Below are 27,659 nucleotides of genomic sequence, written 5' to 3'. Positions count from 1 at the left end.
AAATCAAGAAAACCCTATGATTTAAAATTTAAGCACAGAATAATTGTTCAAAAATCTCATCTATTTTATGTAACATATTCCCAGACCTCAAAAGCTGCTATTATTCACCATACTCTCTCCTCTACTTTTGCTGTTTTTGATTGTTTGTTTTGGGCTGGAGCCATAGCACATCGGGTAGGGCGTCTGCCTTACACACAGCCGACCCCGGTTTGATTCCTCCGTCCCTCTCGGAGAGCCTGGCAAGCTAACTGTGGTGTATTCGATATGCCAAAAACAGTAACAAGTCTCACAATGGTGCCCGCTTGAGCAAATTGATGAGCAATGGGATGACAGTGACAGTGGCAGTGATAGTTTTGGGGTTATACCCAGTGGTGCTAAGGACTACTCCTAGCTCTGTGCTCAAGGACAAATCCCAACAGTTTTCCTGGTGCTTATTTCTACTGTCCTTGGATATTAATCCCAAACTGTTCTTTTTTTTTCTTATTTTCATCCCACAAATGAGTGCAATCATTCTACGTCTGTCTCTCTCCTTCTGTCTCAGCAGAAACTGCCGTCTGCATCTCTATGTTCATTGCAGCACTACTCACAATAGCCAGAATCTGGAAACAACCTGCATTCCCAAGAACAGATGATTGGATAAAGAAACTATGGTACATTTACAAAATGGAATACTATACAGCCACCAGGAAAAAGTCATGACACTTGCTTATAAACAGATGGACATGGAGAGTTTAATGCTGAGTGAAATAAGGCACAACCATCGTTTTTTGATATCTTTTCTTCCTTCTTTTTTTCCTCTAAAATAATCACATTTTCCAATCTTCAATTGAAATTATATACTCTCCATTCCATTTCCACAGATGTTCCATTTTACATTAGCTTAATATTTACATTTTAAGTGATTTTTTTTAAGGATACAACCTGCTGTATTTAGGGCCTACTCTGGCTCTGTGCTCAAGGACTACTCCTAAAGAGCTCTGGGACCCTGTGGGGCTCTGGCTACTGAACTCAGATTGACTGCTGCAAAGCAAGCACCCTACCTACTATACTATTGCTCTGGCCCACATCTCTATTTTAAGTTTCTTGACAAAGACATTTTTCATGTTCTAATCACATTTTTTCTTCTACTCTCCACCAAGTTATCTATAAATTACAGTTACTCTTTTTAAATTTTAACTGAATTATTATAAAATTATTATAAAATAATGAGCATCCATAAACTTTAATTACATACAAACATAATTTTTAAGACCATCAGGTATAGTGGATGGGTAGTGCTTCCACAAAATAGTATATATGCATACACACATATATACATATACATGTACATATATGTATATACATGTATGTGTATTTATAGACTCATCCATGGAGCCATAAGAGTACATGACACTCATAAATACCTTGATATCTTTCTGAAATGATTTCATCCAGGACCATTTTTGTAGACTTAGGACAATCTTTCTTACCTATCTTTCCATGTATTATCAGTTATAAAAATTAACAAAGATTTTTTTAAAAAATTCATAAAAAAGGGGCTGGAGTGATAGCACAGTGAGTAGTGCGTTTGCCTTGCATGTGGCCGACCCGGGTTCAAATCCCAGCATCCCATATGGTCCCCTGAGGAGTGATTCCTGAGTGCATGAGCCAGGAGTGACCCCTGTGCATTGCTGGGTGTAACCCAAAAAGAAAAAAAATTCTTAAAAATTTTTTACAAAAAATTTTATAAACAATAAACATGTGCTCAAAAGTGATAATACCGTTAAAAGTTAAGGTTTCTAATAATAATGGATAAGGTGATAAATAATATCTTTAATAGTGACATCTGCTGGCTTACAGGGAAACCACTGATTTTTTTTTTTTTTGGGGTCACACCCGGCGATGCTCAGGGGTTACTCCTGGCTCTGCACTCAGGAATCACTCCTGGTGGTGGTCGGGGGACCATATGGGATGCTGGGAATCGAACCTGGATCGGCCGGGAGCAAGACAAATGCCCTACCCGCTGTGCTATCTTTCCAGCCCTGAGAAACCACTGATTTTTTGGGTTTTTTTTGTTTGTTTGTTTGTTTGTTTGTTTGTTTTTGCTTTTTTGGTCACACCCAGCAATGCTCAGGGGTCACTCCTGGCTCTGAACTCAGGAATTACCCCTGGCCATGCTCAGGGGACCATATGGGATGCTGGGAATCGAACCCGGGTTGGCCGCGTGCAAGGCAAACACCCTACCCGCTGTGCTATCACTCCAGCCCAAACCACTGATTTTTAACCATTGAACTTATTTCTAGTTTAGAAAGACATTCGCTTTTGTTCTTGTAAATTAGTCATACTTATTTTAAACATTTGCTTATTGATAGTTAATGTTTTATTACATCATATTTTTCAATATGCATATCTTAAATTCATATTTTATTTATTAAATATAGGTTAACATCTAGACCTGCAATCTTATTCCTTGAATGACTAGAAAGTATAAGAATATGTTTGTAGCACCAGTAATCTATACCACTGTAATTCTGAAGTCTATCCTCCCTAATCAAACCTGGTTTCTCAGAATGTACATGTCAATGTATCCTTTGTACTTGATTTAAATCATGTGGGGAAAGAACTATCAAAAGGCCAAAAGGTTGGAGTTTCAAACCAATACTGCTGCTGCTGAATTGTGTGACCCTGAAGCAGTCTTTTAGTTCCTTGAGTCTCAATTTTCTGCTGTGAATGATTTAAACTATCTACCTCTCCATTCTGAAAATTCTTAAAGATAGGGATTTAATAAGACAGCAATGCTTAATTACAATAACATAGTTCTCCTTTGATATTTGGCTTTTGGAGCATAGAGGATAGGTATTTTAAAAATGATAATAAGGCTTCTTTAAATTCATATTCAGTATTCATATAACATCCATTACCAGAGTACCCAATGGGAAAACTCATGATTCCCAGGACTACTGGAAAGGAGCCAAAGCTATTACAGTAACATTTGTGAATAAATTAGAAACAGCTTAGGCTCAGTTTCTCACACTTAAGAAATGACAAAATGTACCTGCTAGCCAATTCCCATTCAGTGATTTCCAAAGTCTGTTCAGAACCAGATTCATTAGAATCATCTAGACACTTGTTAAATATGTCTCTTATGCTCCCCATTAAATGTACTGAAGGGTAAAAAAGGGGAAATCCATGCTTTTAACAAGTTCTCTTGATGGTAATGATGGTTATCCTGGTTTAGCAATTACCATCCCAACTCAGGAAACATAGATTCACACAGATAGAGATACTGATAGCATCTAGTCAATAAAAGACAGTGTCCCTTAAATTAGTACTTGAAAATTCAAGTTTCTACAAAGCCACACTAATAACACAAATGCAAGCAAAACAACAACAACAAAAAAAACAGAAACTGGCCAAGTATGAATGAAGGGGAATTCTAGGGGACTTACCCCATAAAAAGTAGATAGCCTTTAATTAAGTGTGGCGGTTGTTCCCAGGAGGGGAGGCTATCCAGAGCTCCCCTATATTCTGTGAAAAGATGAAAATAAGATTCTTCTGTGGAACTTCAAAATTACAGGAGTTGGAACTTATTTAGTGTGAACTAATGTCTAACATTTGTAGCTCCAATTCTGTTCTTTACTTTAGATCCAATTCTTTTTTGTGCCTACTATAGCTCACTTCATTTTCAGTTCCAACGCATTTTTCAGTATGGTATAGTAAACCAATCAGACAAGCTTATAGGAAATCCTGTACAATGTGGTTATTATATTTATTCTACTATTCTATCTTCTCAAATTCTAATAATCAGAGAGATGTAGATCAAAATAACCATGAGATACCAACTCACACCACAGAGACTGGCACACATCCAAAAGAACAAAAGCAACCACTGTTGGCGTGGTTGTGGGGAGAAAGGGACCCTCCTACACTGCTGGTGGGAATGCCGACTGGTTCAGTCCTTTTGAAAAACAGTATGGTCGCTTCTCAAAGAATTAGAAACTGAGCTCCCATTTGACCCAGCAATACCACTTCTGGGAATATATCCCAGAGAGTCAAAAAAGTAGAGTCAAAATGACATCTGTGCTCGAATGTTCATTGCAGCATTGTTTAAAATAGCCAGAATCTGGAAAAAACCCAAGTGCCCGAGAACAGATGACTGGTTAAAGAAACTTTGGTACATCTACACAATGGAATACTATGCTGCTGTTAGAAAAGATGAAGTCATGACATTTGCATATAAGTGGATCAAAATGGAAAATATCATGCTAAGTGAAATGAGTCAGAGAGAGACAGACATAGAAAGATTGCACTCATCTGTGGAATATAAAATAACAGAATAGGAGACTAACACCCAAGAATAGTAGAGATAAGTACCAAGAGGTTGACTTCAAGGCTTGGAAGCTGGCCCATCATGATGGAGGAAGGGACAGCGCGCATTGAGAAGGGAACACCAGGTAAAGTGTGGTTTGATGACCCGTACGGGATGGGAGATGAGTGCTGAAAATAGAATATAGACCAAACACGATGGCCACGTAGTGCCTCTATTGCAAACCACAACACCCGAAAGGAGAGAGTGAACTACAGGGAATGCCCTGCCACAGAGGAGGAGTGGGATGGGGGGATGGGGTGAGAGGGTGGGAGGGATACTGGGAACATTGGTGGAGGGGACTGGGCACTGGTGGAGGCATATAAACAAAATGCAAACATGAATATTCATAAGTTTGTAACTGTAACTCATGGTGATTCACTAATAAAAAAATAAAAAATAAAAAATAAATAAATAGTTATGCCTAACATTAAAGAAAAGGATTAAAAACAAAAAAATATGTAAACTCTTGTTTCTTCCATGAGGCATTAGAAACTTTACTCCCAAAACATCAGTAGATATGCTCTTTTCAGGTACTGTTCCAAGCATCTTTTCCAGTCCCATTTTTATAACAAATACTGCCTTCATAGTAACAGCAAACGAACTTATATAAATGATATAGTAGTTTCAATAATACTTTGTACTAATGACTAAATGTATAATATACATTAAATGCTGAAAAAATATTTATTCATTACTGAGTACCTATTGTTTGCTTCAAGTTACTCCAATTAATCTCTTTTCACTCTAAAGTTAGAGTGAGATTGAAAAGAAATTATTAAAAAGGCCTTTTGTAAAGTGTATAAAGGTGTCCTTGTGAAGCTAAATCCTAATGAAAAATGAAAAAGTATTCATGTTGGGGGTTGGGGTGTGGAGCAGAGGAGATGACAAAGTAAAGGCCTTAAATAGAAACACAAACACCTATCAAACAATAGTCATTATGCCTTATGCTAGGAAAGTTTTAATCTTTTATCAAATGTAGTTTAAATAGATAAGATATTATTTTATACTGGTTTTTCCTATTTGTACCTTGCTTGCTAATTTTAGATCCTGGTGAGTGGTGGTAGAGTGCTGTAGCTAGGTAGTAAGAAAATAACACAATTACACTGAAGAGAACGAATGGAATACACTTGGAGATGATCAATAATAGTAGTAAGAGGACTAAGGCTCACAGAAGAACTATCAATTATCTCCATTGGTCATCTAAAGGAACTTGGGGATTTATAGTAACCTGGAACACATCCAAAGCCACTATTTCTGAATATATGACATATCACCAGGACTCATATCATTGTAAAATGATATGACTCGATTAATTTGAATGAAGATAAAAGATTTCAAAATTTTATGTCCCATAATAAGCATCACTTATGTGACACATTAATAAAATTTATAGAGTTGATGATTTATTACACATTACCTATGCTCACAGTTTTATTTAAGATGATTTTAAAGAATAAAAATAAACACCAGAAATCATCACTAATCTAAATTAGCTAAAATTTTACTTTTCTAATCACAGATATCCATTTTATTAACTTTTATCATCATCACCATCATCATCATCATCATCATCATCCCGTTGATCATCACATTTCTCGAGTGGTCTCAGTAACTTCTCCATTTGTCCTAGCCCTGAGATTTTAGAAGCCTCTCTTTACTCGTCCTTCCCAATGATGCTGCACTGGAGGCTCTTTCAGGGTCAGGGGAATGAGACCCAGCATTGTTACTGTTTTTGGCATATGAATACACCATGGGGAATTTGGCAGGCTCTCCCATGTGGGCAGGAAACTCTCAGTAGCTTGCCAGGCTCTGCCAGAGGGAGAAGTAGGCTGTAAGATGTCATGCGGCTGTAAAACCAAGCTTCTGGGAGCTTGGTTTTAAGTCTCTGGATGTTGGCAGTTGCTGGGATTACATGGCGCTGGGGGCAGTCCCTGTGTGTTACCATCTAACTACTGGAATATGGGAAATCTGGGCGGAAGAGGCTCAGTCCCGATAAGAGCAGGCTTGGAGGTCTCAGCCCCGGGTCCTACACAACTGGGTTCCTCTGGTACCTTCATGCATGAGCCTCGTCCGAATGTGTAGAGAGGGGCCTTGAGCATGGCTGTGGCTATGCTTTGGCTGATGGAGCTCTGCTGGGGTGGGGAGGGAAGCTGAAGCCCACCCCCTCTGTGCGGCCCCAGGGAAGACAATCAGGTGCTCGGTCAAGAGACTTTCTGTTATAAATTGTAACTAACTGTTATAATGTTATAATTTCACTATTGTACATTATTCCAGAAAGACAAAAGCGGGGAAAGATTATTTATAATAGAAAGAACAATAGATTTTGAGGATGATATGTCTCACATTGCAATTTACTGACAATGAACTTAAGTACCCGTAAGTTTCCTTTTTTGTTTTAATTTTTGTTTGGGGTCATATTAGCAGTTCTCAGGGTTTACTTCTGCTTTGGGCACAGGACTACTCAGGGGCTCAGGGGACCGTGTTAAGGTGCTGGAGACAGAGTTCATGCCATATATCTGCAAACCAAGTAAGTACATTACTCACTGTACTATCTCTTAAAAGCCAATGCTATTAATTATTTACTGGTATATCATGATTCCAGTAGTATTAATGCTCACATTTTAGTGTTACTGCACTGTATTAGCAATAATGTGCCACTATCCACCCACCATAGTCCCTATTTCTCCTTTTGGCCACCACTTACTTTACTTAAATACCATGGTTTACAAAGTGATTCATGATGATTTGTTATAAGTACTCAATATTCCAACACTAGTCCCACTACCACTGTCTCCATTTTCTTTCACCCACCATTGTCTACATTTTCCCAATGATTCCCCAAAGCCTGCTCCCATGGCAGGCCCACAATAATTTATTTTATATTGCTTTTTATCCATAAATGGCTATGTATAATTAATGAAAGTTGTTCTATCTCACCATGCCAATATTAAGTCTTTGTCGGAGGGATTCCTAAGATGTTGTTATAAGTTAAGCCTATTATTAAGGTTTTTTATTAGTCAAGGTTGGTTGGTTTCTACATTATGTCTCGTACAACTTGGTATGCTACTACTGGATAGTCAGTATTTTAGAGTATGGAGATGTCACTCTAGAAATTCCACAGTTTTGAACTGGTCAGTCCAGCTGGAGTTAAATTTTTTATTGCTGAGCTTACATTGCAGAAGAGGTGGTTCATGGATGGGACTGCTAGGGCTACCAGAAGTACAAGGAAGTGTGGAGAGGTAGCCCATTCTAATTTTGAGAAGGCATTGAGCTTTCAGTTACAGGGACCCCAGTAACTGAAATTTCAGCAGGGTTAAGTTCACTGTGAGGCTCAGCATCCTGAAATGATGGAGTATGGCTAGAAGCATGCCAGCAACTTTGGGGTATGGAAATGAGCAGCAATCAGTGCTTTGGGTGGGTGCTGGCCCAACCCATTCTGGAAGTGCTCGGGGTGTCTCAGTAAAGTATAGGTGTCTGAGAAGTTTTTGTGATTATTTTATCTCTACTGAGATTTATTTATGAGCTCATGAGGAAGCCCTGTAAGAATGAGCTTGCATGGCAGCAGAGGTTGTTTGTGGGTATGTTTGCCACATGTTCGAAGGTCTCAATGTCTCTTCTTGATCTCTGTCCAGTCCTCCTTTCCCCACTTGGCACCTTCAGTTCTGATGCTATATGTCATGGATTGTTTTCATTGGTCTTTGTTTCTTTTGTGGATTTGTGTCTTTATAGTTCGCATATGAGTAAGATTGTCTGGTATTTGTACTTCTCACTTAGCTTAATATTACATCCTTCAGATCTATTTGTTACAGCAAAATATAAGATTCAATTTTTTTATTCTTATTGCTGAACAGTATTCTATTGTGTATATCTATTTTTTTTTTAATTTTTTTTTAATTTTATTGAATCACCATGTGGAGGGTTACATAGTTCTCAGGATTATGTCGGTTATACAATTCTCAAACACCCTTCCCTTCACCAGTGCCCATCTTCCATCACCAACCCCCCCAGTATACCTGCCGCCCCCTCCCACCTCCCCAGTCCCCACCCTTGTAAGTGATGTTACACTTCGTTTACGCCTTATCTCGATTACATTCCATGTTTCAACACACAACTCACTACCATTGTTGGGGTTTCCCCCAAAAAAGGAAAGCAGTCCTATTGCCAAGGAGGCATTTGATAGTTCTTCACTGCTAAGAATATAGAGATATTAAGTCCCGCTGTTTGTTACCTAACTTTTCTTTTTCCCCCTTGCCCCGCGCCACCGAGTTCACGCCTGTTTAGTAATCGCCACGCTGCCTGACAAGGGAAAAAAAAACCGAAAAGGATGGTTATTTCCCATCATCAGCAGGCGTGGGGCTCTGGCTTAGTTGATAGACTAGTAGAGTGTCTGCAAGCAGTTTCTGGAACCAAAGGTCTCGCGCTGGTATCGGCTCTGGCTCGAGATTCCACCAGCGTCCCACTGTTCCATGTACATAATTTTCCCCTTATATCCCATTCCCACGCCACCAGGTCTGTTTGCTTAATGGACATCACACTATGTTTGACACCACGCCGCATTTCTTCCCGAGAAAGAAGGGTATTTCTTCTCAGCCGGCGTGGGGATATAGCTTAGTTCAGTCTAGAGAGATGGCTACCACTTTGATTGCCTTCAATATTTCAGCAACAGACTATTCTTGATAGGATCTCCCACAAAAGTTCGACCTGTTAAGGAGGAACCATTACATATTGCTGATGCTAAGATGACATTAGGTTTTGGGTTTGTGTATAAAGTCCAGGGAAAGTACAACCAGAAATAACATCACTACAAACTTTTACCCTTATATGGTGCTCATAAGATGGAGAAACCTAGAGAGAGGCTCGGTGTCTCCATTTTGCGCTCAGGAAAACCGCGGACCCTGCGCTGTGTTCAGAAGGAGTTGAGAGAGAGAGAGGTTAAAAGAATTGGGGGATGCCCGGTTCCCACTGTTTCAGCGTCGTGGGGTCTCTGGTCCCGTGCTGGAATTAGTTCAGTGGGCAGCTTGGAGTCCAAGGGCGCTTCCTTGGGCTCTTCCATCGTGCTGGCTCCGCAGCAGGATCCAAAAGTCTATTGTGTATATCTACCACAATTTCTTGATCTACTCATTTCTTGTTGGACACTGAAGTGGTTTTCATATTCTATTTATTTTAAATAGCACTATAAATGTACATAGATGTACATGTTATCTATTAGAATTAATCTTCCTGTGTTCATGGCACTTTTTACAGACTTAAAAAGTTATAAAAATTACAAAAATAGTAGGAGAGATATTTTTTATTTATTTATTTATTTATTTTTTGCTTTTTGGGTCATACCTGGCGATGCACAGCGGTTACTCCTGGCTCATGCACTCAGGAATTACTCCTGGCGGTGCTCAGGGGACCATATGAGATGCTGGGAATCGAACCCCGGTCGGCAGCGTGCAAGGCAAACGCCCTACCCGCTGTGCTATTGCTCCAGCCCTTAGGAGAGATATTTTAACAGGCTTGTTGCAAAAGCTTTGCAGACATGAGGCCTAGCCTTGGTCTCTAGAATAGCAAGGCATTCTCAGTACCACCGAGGAACACATCAGGTGTAGCCCCCAAACACCAACTGTTATGACCAAAAACACAAACAAAATGAACCATGGAATATCATTCCCAATGTGAATATACCCACCCTCTATTGATGAATACTGTCTATGTCCAACTTTTTATTATGAATAGCAGTGTTAACATTGCTGCAACGCAAGCCTTCTAGATTAATGTCGGTTCACATTCTTTGTCTTTTCTCATTGACCTTCTTTGACATATTTTAACACTCTCCTGAACCTACATAATCCTTATTGGCTCATAAGAGGGGTGGGAACAGGATATAGAGTGTAAAGGACAAGGGAACAGTGGATGTGATGGTTAAAAAGGATACAAGTGGTGTACAGTCCCTGCCTATATTTAGAATGTTATATTCCTTCCTCCCCACAGTGGAGCCTGGCAAGCTACCCTGTGGCATATCCAAAATGCTAAAAACAGTAACAACAAGTCTCACGATGGAGACGTTACTGGTGCCCGCTCAAGCAAATCGATGAGCAATGGGATGACAGTAACAGTGATATTCCTTCCTATTATATTGAGTATCATTCTCAATGTAATTATTGTATTATACATAAAACACAAATCTAATTTTTTGCATTTTTCTACAAATTATAAAGGAAATAATTTTTAAAATGCACAACAGCAACTGAGCACAAATATTGATGTTTAACAAATATAAAATTCTTCTATGATATAGTATAATTTATATTATTAAGTGATTTTGCAAGATTCATACATATAATATATGTTATGTATAGAATATATACTTTTAAACTTTGACATATTCATTATTTTTGTTAATATCCTCTAATAAAATTCACGGTATGAACTCTTTCCCATTTCTCTTAAAACAATGTTAAGGAAACTTAATACACTTGATCTTAAGAAAGACATGACACCTGTACTTTGTCCTATAATTTTTTTTTCCAAGTAATAACCATCTTTTCTATCTGCTATTGGTATTAAGTTGTGGATCATTACACAGTCAAAACCTTAACTGAATCATGTCATGTCCTATGGAGTTTTATCATACTTAACTTTTCAAAACTTGACTACTCATAGGGAAATGAAAGGTAAAAAAAGTTTTTTTGAAAACCAGAGTACAGATTCATCCCATGTTCTAACAGCTTGAAAGGGCCTCCAACAGAGAAATAGAGGTAAAATAAAAATTCCTGAATCTTAACCCACCATTCTAGACGTTAATTGGCAGCCTTCATAAGGAATTTGTCAGTCATTCAAATACCATATATTTCCTGATTAACTTTGAAACCACACTGTCTAGTACCATAATTTGTTCTACTATTAAATTAACCCATATGTGTACTTTATAAAAATTTTAATTTAATTGACCATTTATTTTTTAAAAAGCCAGTATGTATTTCTTTATCACCTTTTGCTAAAACTGTTGTTTAAATATCTATTTCAATTCCAAGCCCTTTTGCAAATGAAATCATTTTTATGATATCTTAATTCATGGCTCATTTAGTAAATTTATCTTTAAAAATTACTTCTAACTAAACGCAAAATATTTCCAAGCCTTTCTCTGTAATGTAGTGCATAATAGAACACACCTGACATATACATTTGAAAACTCATAAGACCCTTTGCTAATTGAAAAAAAAATAATGCTGCTGCTTCAGAATATCTCAAAGAATTTTCAAATTATCTGGTTTTAAAATCCTATATGCTTGTAAGGGATCAATATTATTTTGAAGACTAAGTGACTTCTGAAAGCTTAGAGTCAGTGGGGGAGCTCAAAATAGAACCAATGAATCTTGACTCTCAATTTGTGTCCCCAGCTAACCACATTAACTGGACAATTTTCTTTCATCTGTGTATTATTAATAACATAATATTCAGTGACACAACGGACTAATAGCCTCTTTGTAGAATTACCTTAGAGTTATGTGGTACACGTTTTTAAAGAACGTATTATGTACAGATATATATATATATAACTTATGTACTGTCATATGATTAAATAATTGCCAGCTACTTAGATGAGGATTTTCACTTTTACTACTCATAGTCTTATAAATAGGTATAAGCACTTAGAAGAATGATGCATCTTACATGTACAGAAAAGTTTTTTTTTTTATCAAGGAACTCCATTTTTTCATACTCAGATACTTCATGAAAAGTAAGATATTTAAGATGTTAACATTCTGCATTTTGATTTGTGGAAATGAAGTATAGACTGAATGTATTACTGATTCTTGATACAAATTAAATTATTTTGTTTTGTTTTGTTTTTTGTTGCTTTTTGGGTCACACCTGGCAATGCACAGGGGTCACTCCTGGCTCTGCACTCAGGAATTACCCCTGGCCATGCTCAGGGGACCATATGGGATGCTGGGAATTGAACCCGCATTGGCTGTGTGCAAGGCTAATGCCCTACCTGCTGTGCTATTGCTCCAGCCCGTACAAATTAAATTCTTAATTAGGACCTCAAACCCAGGCTACTGAACTTCTCTGTATCACTGCCATCCCATTGTTCATTGATTAGCTCAAGTGAGCACCAGTAAAGTCTCCATTGTGAGACTTGTTGTTACTGTTTTTTTGGCATAAAGAATATGCCACGGGTAGCTTGCCAGGCTCTGCTTTGCGGGCGAGATACTGTAGATAGTTTGCCAGGGTCTCCAAGAGGGAAGGAAGAATCGAACCCAGGTTGGCCACATGCATGGCTTACAATCTACCCACCATGCTATGCCTTCAGCCCACATTTGATAAGTACCAAAACTTATTGTACCTAACATAAATTAACTCCAATTTATTTGACCTTCACCTCATACTTCTAATCACTTTGTCAATTGTATATATTTCTTAAAAAAATGGCCACAATTTTTGTTAGCTTCTCAATGGTCTGAGTAAAAAGTGTCAAGACTATGTTATAGGTAATCAATCATTAGTCAATTATAATATCTTGCTAGGTGCATTATTATGTCTACTGATGTACATAAAATAAGACAAACTCAAATCTTCTACATTTGTAGGTTGAAAACACTTAAGTGCTGTTTAAGTTTCCCTCTGTTCCAAATGTCTCAGATGGTCTCACCCTTACTCAAGTCTCCATGTTCCTTTCGAACACTGCACCCTCAGTCACACCAGGAGCTGTTTCAGGCAGTCCACACAGCATCAAGTGTTTATTTCTGTTGTGCTATACCTTCTTTGGAAATGTTCACCACAACATGGTATGTGGTATATTTGAAGCTACAGACTTGAAGCAATCACACTGAGTATGACAAGGGCAGTAATCATGGAACCAGAGAATAAAAGGGTCATATGAGGACAGAATAGAGTTCACTTGAACTGATTATTTGGGGAAGTCACAGAGAAAAAGATATAAAGGTAACCTGGAGAATGAATAAGATGTTCTACCTGGGTCATTGTGGTGAACATTGAACTTCAAATCACTGAATTTTCAACATCTATAATTTTTCTTTAATATCACTACTTCTGCACACTGACAAACCCATGTTTTGGACTCCACCATTCTGCCTGCACTAACATATGCCTCAGAGACCTGAGCCTTACAAAAACAGGATGAGAACGCTATTCGGGTCTCCCAGAGAGGAATCAAAATAGCAATACTTGGAGTATCATGTTACACTCAAGTGAGAGAAGGAATCCAGAGTTCTGACCTCCATTGACGATTGAGGATCAGGGATGCTGCCTCGTTTGCCAATGTGTCGAAAACCAGATGGACCAGGCACGTAATGTGATTTGGAGATGACCGTTGGACTAGATCCGTTACTGACTGGATTCCATGTGATGTCAAAAGAAAGCTTGGTGCCTACCTATGAGATGGTCAGACTTCTTCATTAAGACCCTGAATGAACAGTTTGAGGCTCTTCATGTTCCCGGAGCGAGCGGACATCATTGGGCTACACTAGCACTCGACAGGGACGAATGGAGACATTACTGGTGCCCGCTTGAGCAAATCGATGAGCAACAGGATGACAAGTGATACAAGTGATACATCATTGACTATGATAATTCACTTCACATCTCTAAACATGTATAATAAACTTTGTGGCACCCACTCCCAAAGTTCTAGTGGCATTACTATTATCAGATTGATTCACTCAACCTTTTCACAAGTCTCTCATTTCTACTCTCCCTTTGACATTTAATTTTTAGCAGAATTTTTTATTTTTATTTAATTTAATTTCATTTCATTGGGTCAGGATTTAAATCTGGCTCAGTGTACAATAATAATTTCTGGCAGTTCTTGGAAGACAATATTTGGTATGAGCTACAGGAAAGCTTTGTGCCTTACTTCCTATGCTATTTCTCCAGGCCATCTACTATTTTACTTTTGTAGGGACGCTTTTAGGAATTCGTGTCCCAGGGTGCAGGTCTAACAACTCATTGTTTGGGTGCTACCAGAGCTATATCCAGTAATGCTCAGGAGACAAAAGGTGATGGGGCTTAAACTTAAAACCTTGTACATGCTATACTTGTACACTGCTTTTTGACCTATTGCCCCAGTCGCTAGGAATTAATTTTGTTACAAAATTTTGGTTTACTTGCTTTAGTTACTTATATTCATTCATGTATGAGAAAAATCAAGCAATAGTTATCTTTTTTTGTCACTTGATTTGCTTAGAATAATCACAAGTTCTAGTCGCATTATGTCAAAAGGAACAATATATTCTTTCATAGGTGAGTAGTATTCCATCAGGTATATATTCCATAACTTTCTTATTCACTCATGGATTAGTATTTAAGTTATTTTAATCTTTTAGCAATTGTTATTAGTACAGTTATGAATATGAGGATGCTTTTCCATATTCTCCAATACCACATTATAGAATTGTTAGGTTGTATTGTGAGTCTACATTTAATTTTAATAAGAATCACTACACAATCTTTCATGCACACTGTATCAATTTATATTCCTATGAACAAAGTAATAGAATTCCTGTTATTCTCAAACATTCACTAACATATGCTCTTTCCTATTTTTTGATATAGACTATTCTATTGGTATGTCATGGTACCTCATAAAGGTCCTGATTTACATTTTCCTAATAATAAATTATGTTGAATATTTTGTATGTGTCTATGTCCCATCTTTGTAGTCATTGAAACCTTTAATTATGAATAGAAACATGTTATCATTGAAAACTAATTTATTCAAATCTCCTACAAATTTTAATTGAGCTTTTCAGTTGTTAATCTGTATGAGTTACTAATACGTTTTAGAAAGTAACCCCTGTCTAATAAATTATATACTTCTCTCATACCCCCAATGAGTAGGTTGCCTTTGTATAGGGGTATGGAGGGAGGAGGGGGTATTTGTTTGGGTTCATGGGAACACCTAGCAGTGCTAGAGGATAACAATGGCTCCATGCTTCAGGGTTTCTCAGGAAACTGAAGCCAGAATTTCCACTCCTCCCCTATGGATTTCCATTTTCTTAGCTCTGCCTTTTTGTATTTTTTAAAAAATTTCCTGTTTCCATTTTTTTTTCTTTCTTCTTCTTTGCTATGGGAGTTGAGTTTCCCAAATGCATTTCCTTTAGTTTCTTCAATGTATACAATGATTTCAGACCATACGTTCAATTCTTAAAACCATTTAATTTAATTTTTGCAAATGGTGTAAATAATGAGTTTTATTTTTTGATATGTAGCTAAACAGTCTTTTCTGTTCCAGATTGACTTATATTTATATACTAATAGGTATAAGTTTCTTTCAAGAATGAACTTACGTATCTTTGTTGTCTTTATATATATACACATACGTATATAAACAACAAACACAGTATAGCATCTGATATATGATCAATTTTGGGTGGGTGAATTGATAAATAATTATTGGTTAGATAAATAGTAAGATTTCAGGGCATTTGAGATGAAAAGACATCTATATCCAAATTAAATTAAAATTTAAATTTAAATCTGCCTTTTAAAGAATTATTGGTGAATAAATTATTAAAATCTATGAAGCAATAAACTGTAATGGCCATGCAATGTGTTACCATTATGTGTTTTGGGAAATGATTTTAATATTATAATACTCATGTGATAGACTTCAACAACATGTATTCATCACTTAGAGTTATTCTTATAAAAGGAATGTCATATTTTCAAAGTTTATAATTTTAAAATGCTAGATACTGAAATTTTGAAGGAAAGAGAACCTAGACAAAGGCATTTTAAATCAAATCGGATTTGATTATCCATTAACGCTAAATGAAAGGTTTGTGACCTGAGCCTAATGGGTCCTTTACAAGTTGTAGTGGACAATTAAACGACTCAGCAATGAAACTGACTTTGAGGAGCAGATTTTGCCTGCCAGCCGCTATCAGGGTTTGGATTTCACTGGATCATGTTCCGAAAGGTCAGCACTGGCCAGATGACCAGTCCAATACTGCAGATGGTAGTGTTGTCCCCTGACCACTTTGGGGATCCCCAACCTGCTGCGCAGGCTCAAGTTCACTGAAAGGTCATGATAGGCCCTGTGTCACTACTCAAGAACACCATCATTTAGGGTTACTCTCCCTTTTACATTATGTGGGGGAAAAGTAATACATTTTGGTCTTCCAGTGAGAAGTTAAAAGCAAGACACTACTGTACACTCATAAGCTAGTAGATTAGCTGTAGCAACTCAGTGGAGAATATCAGCCTCCAGAGGAGAATTCACTTTCTAGAAATGAGACAGCATTTAAATCCCAGAAACTTGGGAGCAACACACCAGCAATGAAATCCAATTACTCCAATTACAAGCCATTTACATCACTGTGCCTTTCATGTCACCTCCTTCAATCTCAGTTTTATTTTCAGCTGTGATGAATAAAATAGTATCATGTCTATCCTGCACTGCCAACTTCCAAGAATTGAGAAAGAAACAGCATCTTTTGCCAATGAAAACATTCTATGCAAACATTTTATACATTTTCTTTCTCAAATGGGATGTTTTGTGTGACTTTCCAGAGAAAGTGCGAAGTTATTTTTAAATTATATGAACTAGGCTTAGTGAGTAGGTGAAAGTAAATATTTCCTTTTAACTCTTTCAGAAGGAGTTCTAAAAGAACATTGACGATTTCAAAACATCCCTGGCCAGTTTGTTTACTTACATTTTGCCCAATCTAGTGGAAAATTAAACTAAATCTAATTTATTATTTTATATTGTCTTCATACAAATTTAAGAATATAGGATTGAATATAGTTTGAAAATGTTGCATTGCTTCTGCTCATATAACAGTTAAAAAAACATTTAGGTTATAATTTCCAGATCATCTCTTTCCAATTCTGTCATTCTTTAACAATTAACAAACATTGTTTGTTCTATAATTTTCACTCTTTCAACAAGGTTTCCCTTTCACCCAAATGCCTGACCACTTGGACATTGCTTCCTCAAGGTAAATGGAGTGAGATTATATTCATAATAAGAAGTACTCATCTATACACTAGAGAGAAATAAAAGCTGACTCACAGGTGGTGCTATAATCTTAAACAATGAGGTTATTCCCACCCCACCCCACCCCCTACCCAGTAGGCTTTTAAGAATGATAAGAAATGGAGTGTAAATCTGGAAAGAGCCCTACAATCCCTAAGTGACCTCATAAAAGTGATTCTGCTGAGGTTAGACAGAAATGTTGTTAGCAAACAAATCAGTACTCTTGAAGCTAAGGCTTTTCAACCATATTAAATTATCATGAAGCAGGATTTCAAATATTTGAATTTAGAGTAACTGTGAAAAATATCTAATGTATTGGCTTGAGAAAATTCTCCAGACAGAAATCAATTTGCATTGCTACAACTTTCTTCATCTCTCAATTTTATTTCTCTGTGCAGTATAGTTAAGGGAACAGAGACATCTATCTAGGGCTTGAGCAACTTTCTCTGAAAGTACTCAGGAAGTTATAATTTAAAAAAAAGGAAGACTAAAATGGAAAAGACAACAGAAGCATAATTCTGCAAGGCTCTTTTGGTTCAGTTTGGCTTCAGGTCCTGGGAAATTGAGAGAACACTGATTTGCATGGTTGATGAAGATCAAAGGGAAGGCAGGGCCCAGTTGCGCTGTTGTCTTGTGTGAGAGTAAACACTTCTGGAACAGAAGCAAGCAAGCAATACTCAGATAAGTTTTCTTCGAATTATAAAGATAGATTTTCTACCTATGAGGGTTTTTTTTTTTTTTGGTTTTGGTTTTGGTTGCTTGTTTGTGTGTTTGCATGTGTGTATGTGAAAAGTTGAGAACAGGCAAGTTTTGCGGCATATAGTAAAGTTAAATAGTCACAGAGATAGAAATAGGCAGTTGTGGCTATTTCTTTATGCCCCCTTCCAGTGAGTGAGCAGTGAGTAATGTTTGTTCCTTGTGCAGCACCTGCTCTACTGTTGACTTCTAAAAACACTTATCTGTGTATATGTGAATACACTTTTGTCCCTTGGTTGCTTGCTGTTCCTATTGCAGATGAAATTTGGCTTTAGTAACTGAAATTCCACTTTGCTCACCCAGCCCTCATCCTCATTTCACTAGTCTCTCTTTTCTATTGCCTTTGAGTCTATTTAACTATGCATCAAATATTTCTGACAGAATTCAATTGTCTTAAGGAGAGTGAATAGGGCAGTTGGTGGGACCAAACTGTTCTCTCTACTTCTTCTGTTCTCTACGTTTTAGCTCAGAGATCTCACTTTAAAAAAGACATTCCCCATATAAATGCTTTCTCAGGGAATGTTTTCTAGAAACATTGGACCTGTTTGCAAATGTTGCTTCTCTATCTGAAGCTAATGCTCAAATATTTTTTTCGGCCTAGACACATGTACAGTCCAACACAACACAACCTGGTTTGCAGGGTCAAGCTGTCCTTTTATAGTGGGGAAAAGCTGATGAAAATCCTTCACATGAAGGCGTTAAGAGCTTAATAATGAACACTCCCTTGAGTATCTTCATTTTGAAAGAGATTGCCTGGAGAGGTTATTGATTTACACAGAGAAATGGATTTCTAATCCAGGAAATTTGGCAGAAGGGAAAAAGATTGACTTGGTTAGAGATAGAGATCATTTTTTTGGAATAACTCCAAAAATTGAACAGAAATGGAATAGCCACCTGATTTGTCCTCTCATGAGGTGGCCCAGGCGATGCCAATGCATTTCACTCAAATACAATAGTACCCTTATTAAAACAAAAAAATAAGAGAGGAAAGAGGAGGAGAAAGAAGCAGGAAAACTAGAAATCACTAAACAATAGTATTAGAAATAGAGAATTCCACAATGTCTACCTTCTCCTGTGAGAAATGTTTTTTAGCTAAATGTTTGGCATAATTTGACATCAGAATGTAGCCATGGTGTTTTATAATTCAATTAGATTCAAATGAACCTAAGAATTAGCAGTATAAAATAAGCATTTAAAGTTATTTTTAAGTGCAGACTATCTAGTCAACTCTAGAGTCTTTTTCTTCAATGTAATTCCATAAGTTTTTTAAAAAATCGAATCTGCTAGAGATTGCAGTACAAAAAGCAAACAACGACACAAAAAGAAGAAAAATGAAACCAGACTAGGAAGCAATGAGATCAATAGATGTCAAAGAAACCTTTGAAAAATAGCTACCAAATACCCAGATAAACAAGTGTTGAATGACTAAACTATCAGTAACATTGATTTTCATTTAAGGTATTGACATTAGTAAAGATATTTCCATAGCACTATTCTATATCCTCACTTATGAGGTCAAGACAGATACTCTTCGTATTTTAGTGAGGAGGAAAAGGAGGCACAGAAAGTAGATGGACTTAACAATTAGCAAGTGGCATAGTGGTAGTGAAGCTTTCCTTTATTGTATTCTGAGAAATCATTAGCATTTCAATGCAAGGCCAACCTAAACTTTGGCTGTGCTTTTGAGTGTTCTTTAATCCATCTTTTGTTTCAGTGTTCCTGATGAGATAGCTCAAACAATGACACAGCCAAGCAATATTTTCAAATCCTAGAAGTCTATACTTCAAAGGGAACAAGAACCAATTGTTTCCAGGATTTAAATAACGGGAGGATGACTGCTGAAATTAATCAATTGCCTTAAGTTTCTTACACTAAATAACAATGGCAACAATGAGATTTTATTTATTTATTTTAGGCTACATGATTTACAATATCTTCAATGAAGAGTCTCATATATACAATGTTCCAACACCACACAATCCCTGTGTGTCCACCAATGTGTCTTAAACCATACCCTTTCACTCACCCCCTGCCATGGTATGCTTAGTTCTATAGATCAAACCCTAATTCTATTTTAAATTCTCAGTTTTGAAGTTTCAATGAGATACTTTTGACACAAAAATAAAATCAATGCAATATAACCATCCTACAACTTGCTGCGTTTTAGACAGGAACGTAGACAACATGTGACAGACTTGTGATGATTATACAAGAGGATCTATGTAAAACGTTTACAAAGAGCTCAATTAATGGCTGATAAATACTGGTTTTCTTTGCCAACAATTGTTAGATAAGTTTTATTGTACACATTTTACTTTCCTAGCTGTTTTATCCTTTACTTTCTTAGCTGTTTTATCCTTTATCCAATGCTCAGGGCTTCCTCCTCACTCTGCACTCAAGGATCACTCCTGCCATTGCCTTATGAGATGCCGGTGCGGGGGATTGAATCTGGCTCAGTTAAAGGCAGGGCAAGTGCCCTACTCATTGTACATCACTTCATCCCTTTAACTTTCCTTTTTAAAGACAGAAATTAAGCCACTGATGACCTGGAAAGCTTTATTCTGTCTACACTGGCCTGTCCATGGGAACTTGGACCATAAAATTCAGTTCCTCAATCTTAGAATTAAATGTCTTTAAAAGAAGTATTGAATGTATCTTTTACAATTTTAGCAGAAGTAATTTTTGTAAGTCTATTTTGTGCACAAGGCATTGTGTAATCACTATTCACCACCAAAGTACAACCACTGATTTGAAATAATCAACTGTAAGTTTTTATAAAAGAGGCATGTGAGAGTTAAATGGCTACCCTAAACATCTCTACTGTAAAAGCAGTTTGACTCCTATGGCTTTTTTTTCTTTTTCTTATTTTTTCTGTGGGATACAATTTCATGATAAAGGGTATTTGTAGTTTTATAAATTAGTTAGGCAGTGACGATCTTAGTGTAAATCACTTGTTTTGTTAATATCATTGTACATATTTCATATGTCTGGACCTTATTATATATCAAACCATAGAAAGTCATGATCCAATGAACCAAAAAACAATATAGTTTTCTCAAAAAAATCTATTTTTAAGTAAAAGCCATCAATGGTTACTTGTTTTAATACTTGGTACATAGTGCCATCTATAGGATTGTATGTTTAGGGAAAGACATACAGCTCAAATGAGAATTCTGAAAGTGTGGTCAGATTTTAGGGTGAGGAACAGTGTGCTATTTTTAAAAAGGAAACAAATTACAGTATTAACACTTAACATAGGAACTCCATGAAAAACTATCTATTTTCAAGAGGTACTTAATAAAATAAATACATATAGATAGATGTAAAAAATTATGGGAAGGCAAATAATTCCCATTGTAACCATAAAATAAAAGAAAACTTTAAGCAAAAAGCTTGGTAACAAACAAAAGTAAAGATTTTAGACACAGGAAAATTAAATCTATACAAAGTCGACAGGGTAGATATTAGTCTTCAGTTGAAATATCTGTGTTGAATAATATTTAATTCTGCAAAACAATAATTTTCATGAAATAACTTTGCATAGAATCATAGTTATGCCATATACTATCTCTATAAATTTTATATACCAACAAGAAGTAATTTGTCAGAGACACACTTAAGAAAGCAGTGGTCATACATCATGGGGAAAAAAGTGGGCTTGAAGTTCGGAAATGTAGATCCAGGTCTTAGTGTAAGTTTCTTTTGGACATTAGTTTATTTCATCCATGAAATAAGAAGGAATGATGAAGCACTATCTACAGGCAAATTTGCTTCTGAACTTTTCCAATTATGCCTTCTAAATTGATATCTCTAATGGTGATCATTGTCAAGCCACACATTCCCAAGTCCAGTGTGGAAATTAAGTGGATTAAAAATTTACCTTGTAATAATTAATTACAAAAACCAGTGAAATCAAATGCATTAGGGTAAAATGAATACTCAAATTAAACATGCATATATCTTCACATCTTAAAATGTGTTAGTTTTAACTAAATTTTTTAAAGTAAATTATCCTCTAAGTCAAATTTGACTTGGAGGATATTTTACTTTTAAAAAATCTAAGCACCTAGACTCCATTTTTGTTATTGTTGTTATTTGTTTTGTCATTGAGGAAAGTAGCAGAAAGTTTTTCTTTCCCAAAATACTCCAATCAGATGCAAGTTTGAGCTGGTAACAAAAAAAAGAAAAGATGATCTAAAATTCTTATTCAAGTCCCTAGATCTTGCCAAAGCCTCTATATTTAGGAGATGGCTCATAAAGATACTAAAACTCTGAAACGTGACTAAATATGCTTTCCTAGAATCAGTCCTGAATTATTTTTCAGTATAGTGAGTATCTATATTCAACTTTTACTATAATAAAATTCACAGAAGCTATAGGCTATTTGGATTCTTTTACATTTAAGAAAAGAGAAACTCCTTTTCCTGATACTTTAAGCTTAGGCCAAATTAAAAATCCTCAAAGTAGTAAATTGGAGGCCAGTTTTTTGTTTGTTTTGTTTTGTTTTTTGCTTTTGGGGTCATACCCAGCAATGCTCAGGGGTTTCTCCTAGGTTTGCACTCAGGAATTACTCCTGGTGGTGTTTGGGGGATCATACGGGATGCTGGGGATCGAACCCAGATTGGCCGCATGCAAGGCAAACGCCCTACCCGTTGAACTATCGCTCCAGACCCTGAAGCCCAGTTTTATTGGACACATGTTGCATGCAAAATACGATGTTAAAACTTCCACACTGGGCTGGAGCAATAGTACAGCGGGTTGGGCGTTTGCCTTGCATGTGGCCAACCCGAGTTCGATTCCCAGCATCCCGTATGGTCCTCTGAGCACTGCCAGGGATGATTCCTGAATGCAGAGCCAAGAGTAACTCCTGTGCATTGCCAGGTGTGACCCAAAAAGAAAAAAAAAAAAACCTTCAACACTATGTATTATTTTGTATTTATAATTTAATTGCTCTTACAACATTTTAATAATAAGAGATATGGAAGATGAATATGAGCATAATAAGCTCAAAAGAGAATTAATGTACTAGAGAGACACATTATAAGACTGGACTTTGTACATATCAGGTTCGGAGTTTGAGTACCAAACACTGCCAGTTATGTCCTAAGTGTAGTGCTACTGGGTTCAAGTAGCACAACATTGCCTGATCCTATCACTGAAATCATCAGGTCCACACTGCAATGTCAAGTAGAACCAGAGTGGGCTCCAGTGCTTTGAGGATCCCTTCTCTAGGTAAATTAAAATTAAAAAGCAATTAAATATCATAAAGTGACATATTGTACTGCTATTTCATGCTATACGTATGCATCTATATATCTGTGAAACACCTGAGCACACAGACACAAGAAAAGTTAACATTAAATGGTTCCAATTAATGGTTTTGCAGGTTTCATTTTTCTTATAGTATGTATAAGTTGATTTACGTAAATGACATGTTCAGTTTCCATGCAAGAAGGACTAGGTTAAATTTAGTTTTTGTATCACGAATCACAACGAAATCCCGCTGATCATCGATTTCTCGATTAGGCTCAGTAACCTCTCCATTCGTCCTATCCCTGAGATTTTAGAAGCCTCTCTCCACTCGGCCTTCCCAACCATGACACATTGGAGGCTCTTTCAGGGTCAGGGGAATGAGATCCAGATTGTTACTGGATTTGGCATATGAATACACCATGGGAAGCTTGCAAGGCTGTCCCATGTGGGCAAGAAACTCTCAGTAGCTTCTGAGAGCTATAAGGTTATAAGAATGTGCAGCCGCTTTGTGGCCGCACGCTTCTGGGAGCTTGCTTTTAAGTCTCTGGATGTTGGCTGTTGATGGGATTACACACACCTGGGTTCTTCTGCCGGTACCTTCATGCGTGAGGCTTGTCCGAACATGTGGAGAGGGGCCTTGAGCATAGCTGTGGCTAGGTTCCAGTGGTCTTCAGCCGCCGGGAGCTCTGCTTGGGGTGGGGAGGGAAGCTGGAGCCCATCCCCTCCGAGGGGCCCCGGGGAGGACAGCCAGGCGTGCGGGCAAGAGACTCCCTTAATTTTTGTAAATGAGTTTTAATTTGTCTGAGGCCACACCAAGTAATGCTCAGGGCTTATTTATGACTCTCTGCTGAGGGGTCACTCTGGAAGACCATATGTGTTACCATCAATCAAGACAAGCACCTTATTCGCTGTTATATTTTTAGGCCTGTATTCTACTTTTTTTAATTGTTGTTTTGCCATGGGAAATAAAAAAATTTACAGAGAGTATTATATATTTTAGATTTATTTTTATATTATCTTATTGACATCATTTTAAAGTGATTTTTTTTTAGTTTTAGATCATATTCTATGTGTGTATAATTGTCGCCATTACATAGGAGCTTCATCACCATAAAAAACCTTCAACTAAGGGGGCTGGAGCAATAGCACAGCAGGTAGGGCGTTTGCCTTGCATATGGCCGACCCGGGTTCGATTCCCAGCATCTTATACGGTCCCCCGAGCACCGCCAGGTGTAATTTTGAGTGCATGAGCCAGAAATAACCCCTGTGCAATGCTAGGTGTGAGCCAAAAAAGCAAAAAAAACACAAAACCCTTCAGCTTATTCCTCTTATTTACACTTCCTTTGTCTCTGGTAAACACAATGGTTTTTATTGGGTCTAGGAGGAACTTTGGCCCAGCCACACCCAAACCCCCAATGCCATTCTGGCTGGCTGCACGCTGATCCCCAGCACTGCAGCCGTTTTTGCTTCCAGCCCAGGTGTGTGACATCCCCTGACCCACCCTTCCCTTGTCGAAGACAGCCTCTCGGACTCAGCTAAAGTGCTGCAAGAGGCGTGGCCTAATCATCAGTGGGCGTGGCCTTGGCCAAGGTGGGTATGGCTTCTTTGTGGGACACAGTTATTTTCTTGACACCCATCAATCTGTTGTTACATCTCAGCCTTCATTACCTATGTCTATGAGTAACATCCTAGCTATCCAAAAACCAGTAGGACTATAGGCCACTAGTCTATCCTAATTTCACTCAATCAGCAATGAATACAAGTACCTGTGCAAAGCCCAATGAAAAAGAGCACATTCTCCAAAAGCATCACTTTAGACCTCATGTAAGGATAAGAGGAACATCTGAGAGGATGGACATGTTCTAGAAAGGGAAAATAAAAAGGCCACCACCATTGACTGAGCCCATCAAGAATCCTTTTTCGCAACAAGCGGGAACAGGGATAGTGAACTTGAAGGTCCATCTTCCATACCACCACAACAACATGAAGAAACAAGACAAATCCCCACCACAAAGAGAGGATGATGAAAGGAGTCCAGAAGCTTCAATAGGTGTTTCCTACAAATTTGAGCTCTCTGGTAAAGAATTCAGAGTTGAAATGTTGAAGATGTTCAATGAACTCAGCATAAAGATTGAAAAAGTATCCATTAAATTAAAGGAGGACCTGACAGAAACAATAGGACAGCCAATAAAATACGGTAAGAAATGAGACCAGAAATAAAAAAGCTACAAAAAGAAATGTCATGAATGAAGGATTCGGTAGATGAAATAAAAAACTCAGTAGGTGCCTTCAACAATAGAATGGCTACAGCAGAAGACAGAATCAGTGAGCTTGAAGATGAGCTGCATGAAGCCTACAGGCAACAACAAACAATGGGAAGAGACCTCAAAATAAATCTAGGGTGAATCAGTGTCCTAGGGGGATGATTCAAGAGGAACAACATTAGAATCACTGGAGTACCAGAAGGACAGGGAAGAAACCCCAATGAAAAAGCCACAATCAAAGAAATTATTGCTGAAAAGTTCCCAGAGTGGGAGAATGCAGGCATCCAGATCCAAGGAGCCTGAAGAGTGTCAGCTAAAAGAGACCTAGTAAAAAGACTCCAAGACATATCATAGTCAGAATGGTGGATGCCACGGACAGAGACACAATACTGCAAGCAGCAAGGTCACAGAAGGAAATAACATACTAAGGCACACCCCTTAGATTTACAGCACACCTATCAGAGGAAACCCTTCAAACCCGAAGACAATGGGGGTATATGGTGAAAAAACTCAATGAAATCAACGCTTCACCAAGAATACTTTATCCGGCTAACCTCTCACTCAAACTCGAAGGAACAATACACTATTTTGTGGATAAACAACAGCTCAGGAACTTCATAGACTAAAAACCAAACCTAAGAGAAGGACTAAAGGGGCTATTGTAATACAAGAAAAACCCCTACAAGTACAACAAGCCCTTACAGAAAGATGGCACAAAATCACATAACAATAATCTCTCTCAATGTCAATGGTCTAAATTCACCAATTAAGAGACACAGAGTGACAAAACAGATGCAGAGGCTGAACCCAACATTCTGCTGCCTGCAAGAAACACATCTGAATAGCCATAACAAACACAAACTCAAAGTCAAAGGATGGAAAACAATCCCGCAAGCAAATAACTCCCTCAAAAAAGCTGGGGTGGCATTACTAGTATCGGACAACATAGATTTCAGGTTGAAAAAGATTAGAAGGGATAGTGAAGGCCATTTTTTATTAATTGAGGGATATGTACAGCAAGAAGTCACACTCCTAAACATGTACGCACCCAATGAGGAACAAGCTAAATACTTACAACAACTGCTAACTGACCTTAAGAAGGACATTGTGAGCAACACAATAGTAGTTGGAGATTTCAACACCACCCTATCACCTCTGGATAGATCAAGAAGATTAAAACTCATTAAGGAAATAATGGCTTTGAAGGAAGAAATAGAAGAGAGAGGGCTGATAGATCTATACAGGGCTTTATATCCCCCAAAAGGGAATACACATTATTTTCCAGTGCACATGGAACATTTTCCAGAATAGACCATGTGCTGGGTCACACACATACGTCAATAGAATCAGGAAGATAGACATTGTATCAGCTATCTTTTTAGACCATAATGCACTGAACATAGAAGTTAATCATGTACAGACACAGAAAACCAAATCAAACACCTGGAAATTAAACAACTCGATGTTGAACAATGAGTGGGTCAGGAAGAAAATCAAGGAAGAAATCAAAAGATACCTGCAAACAAATAAGAATGAAGACATGAGCTATCAGAACATGTGGGACGCAGCTACAGCCATGTTAAGGGGAAAATTTATAGCTCTGCAAGCATTTCTTAGGAAGGAAGAAAGGGCCCACATAAATAACTTGACTTCACAGCTTAAGATTTTAGAAAAGGACAAAAAAAAGTAGCCCAAACAAGGCAGAAGGATAGAGAAGGTACTTTAGAGTTCTTGCATTTCAGTTGCCTTAGGAATTCTTAATTCACATATAACTGAAATCATCTTATGAGTGTTTTTCATTTCCTATATATTGCACTTAGGCTGGAGTGATAGCACAGCTGGTAGGGCGTTTGCCTTGCACTTGGCAGACCCAGGTTCGATTCCTCCATCCCTCTCGGAGAGTCCAGCAAGCTACCAAGATTATTCCACCCATGGCAGAGCATGGCAAGCTACCCATGGCATATTCGATATGCCATAAACAGTAACAAGTCGTCTCACCATGGAGACATTACTGGTGCCCGCTTGAGCAAATCGATGAACAACAGGATGA

The sequence above is a fragment of the Sorex araneus genome, chromosome X (assembly GCF_027595985.1).
Source record: "Sorex araneus isolate mSorAra2 chromosome X, mSorAra2.pri, whole genome shotgun sequence".
Classification (NCBI taxonomy): domain Eukaryota; kingdom Metazoa; phylum Chordata; class Mammalia; order Eulipotyphla; family Soricidae; genus Sorex; species Sorex araneus.
The sequence above is the reverse complement of the archived record's forward strand: the minus strand, read 5'-3'. Positions refer to the sequence as shown.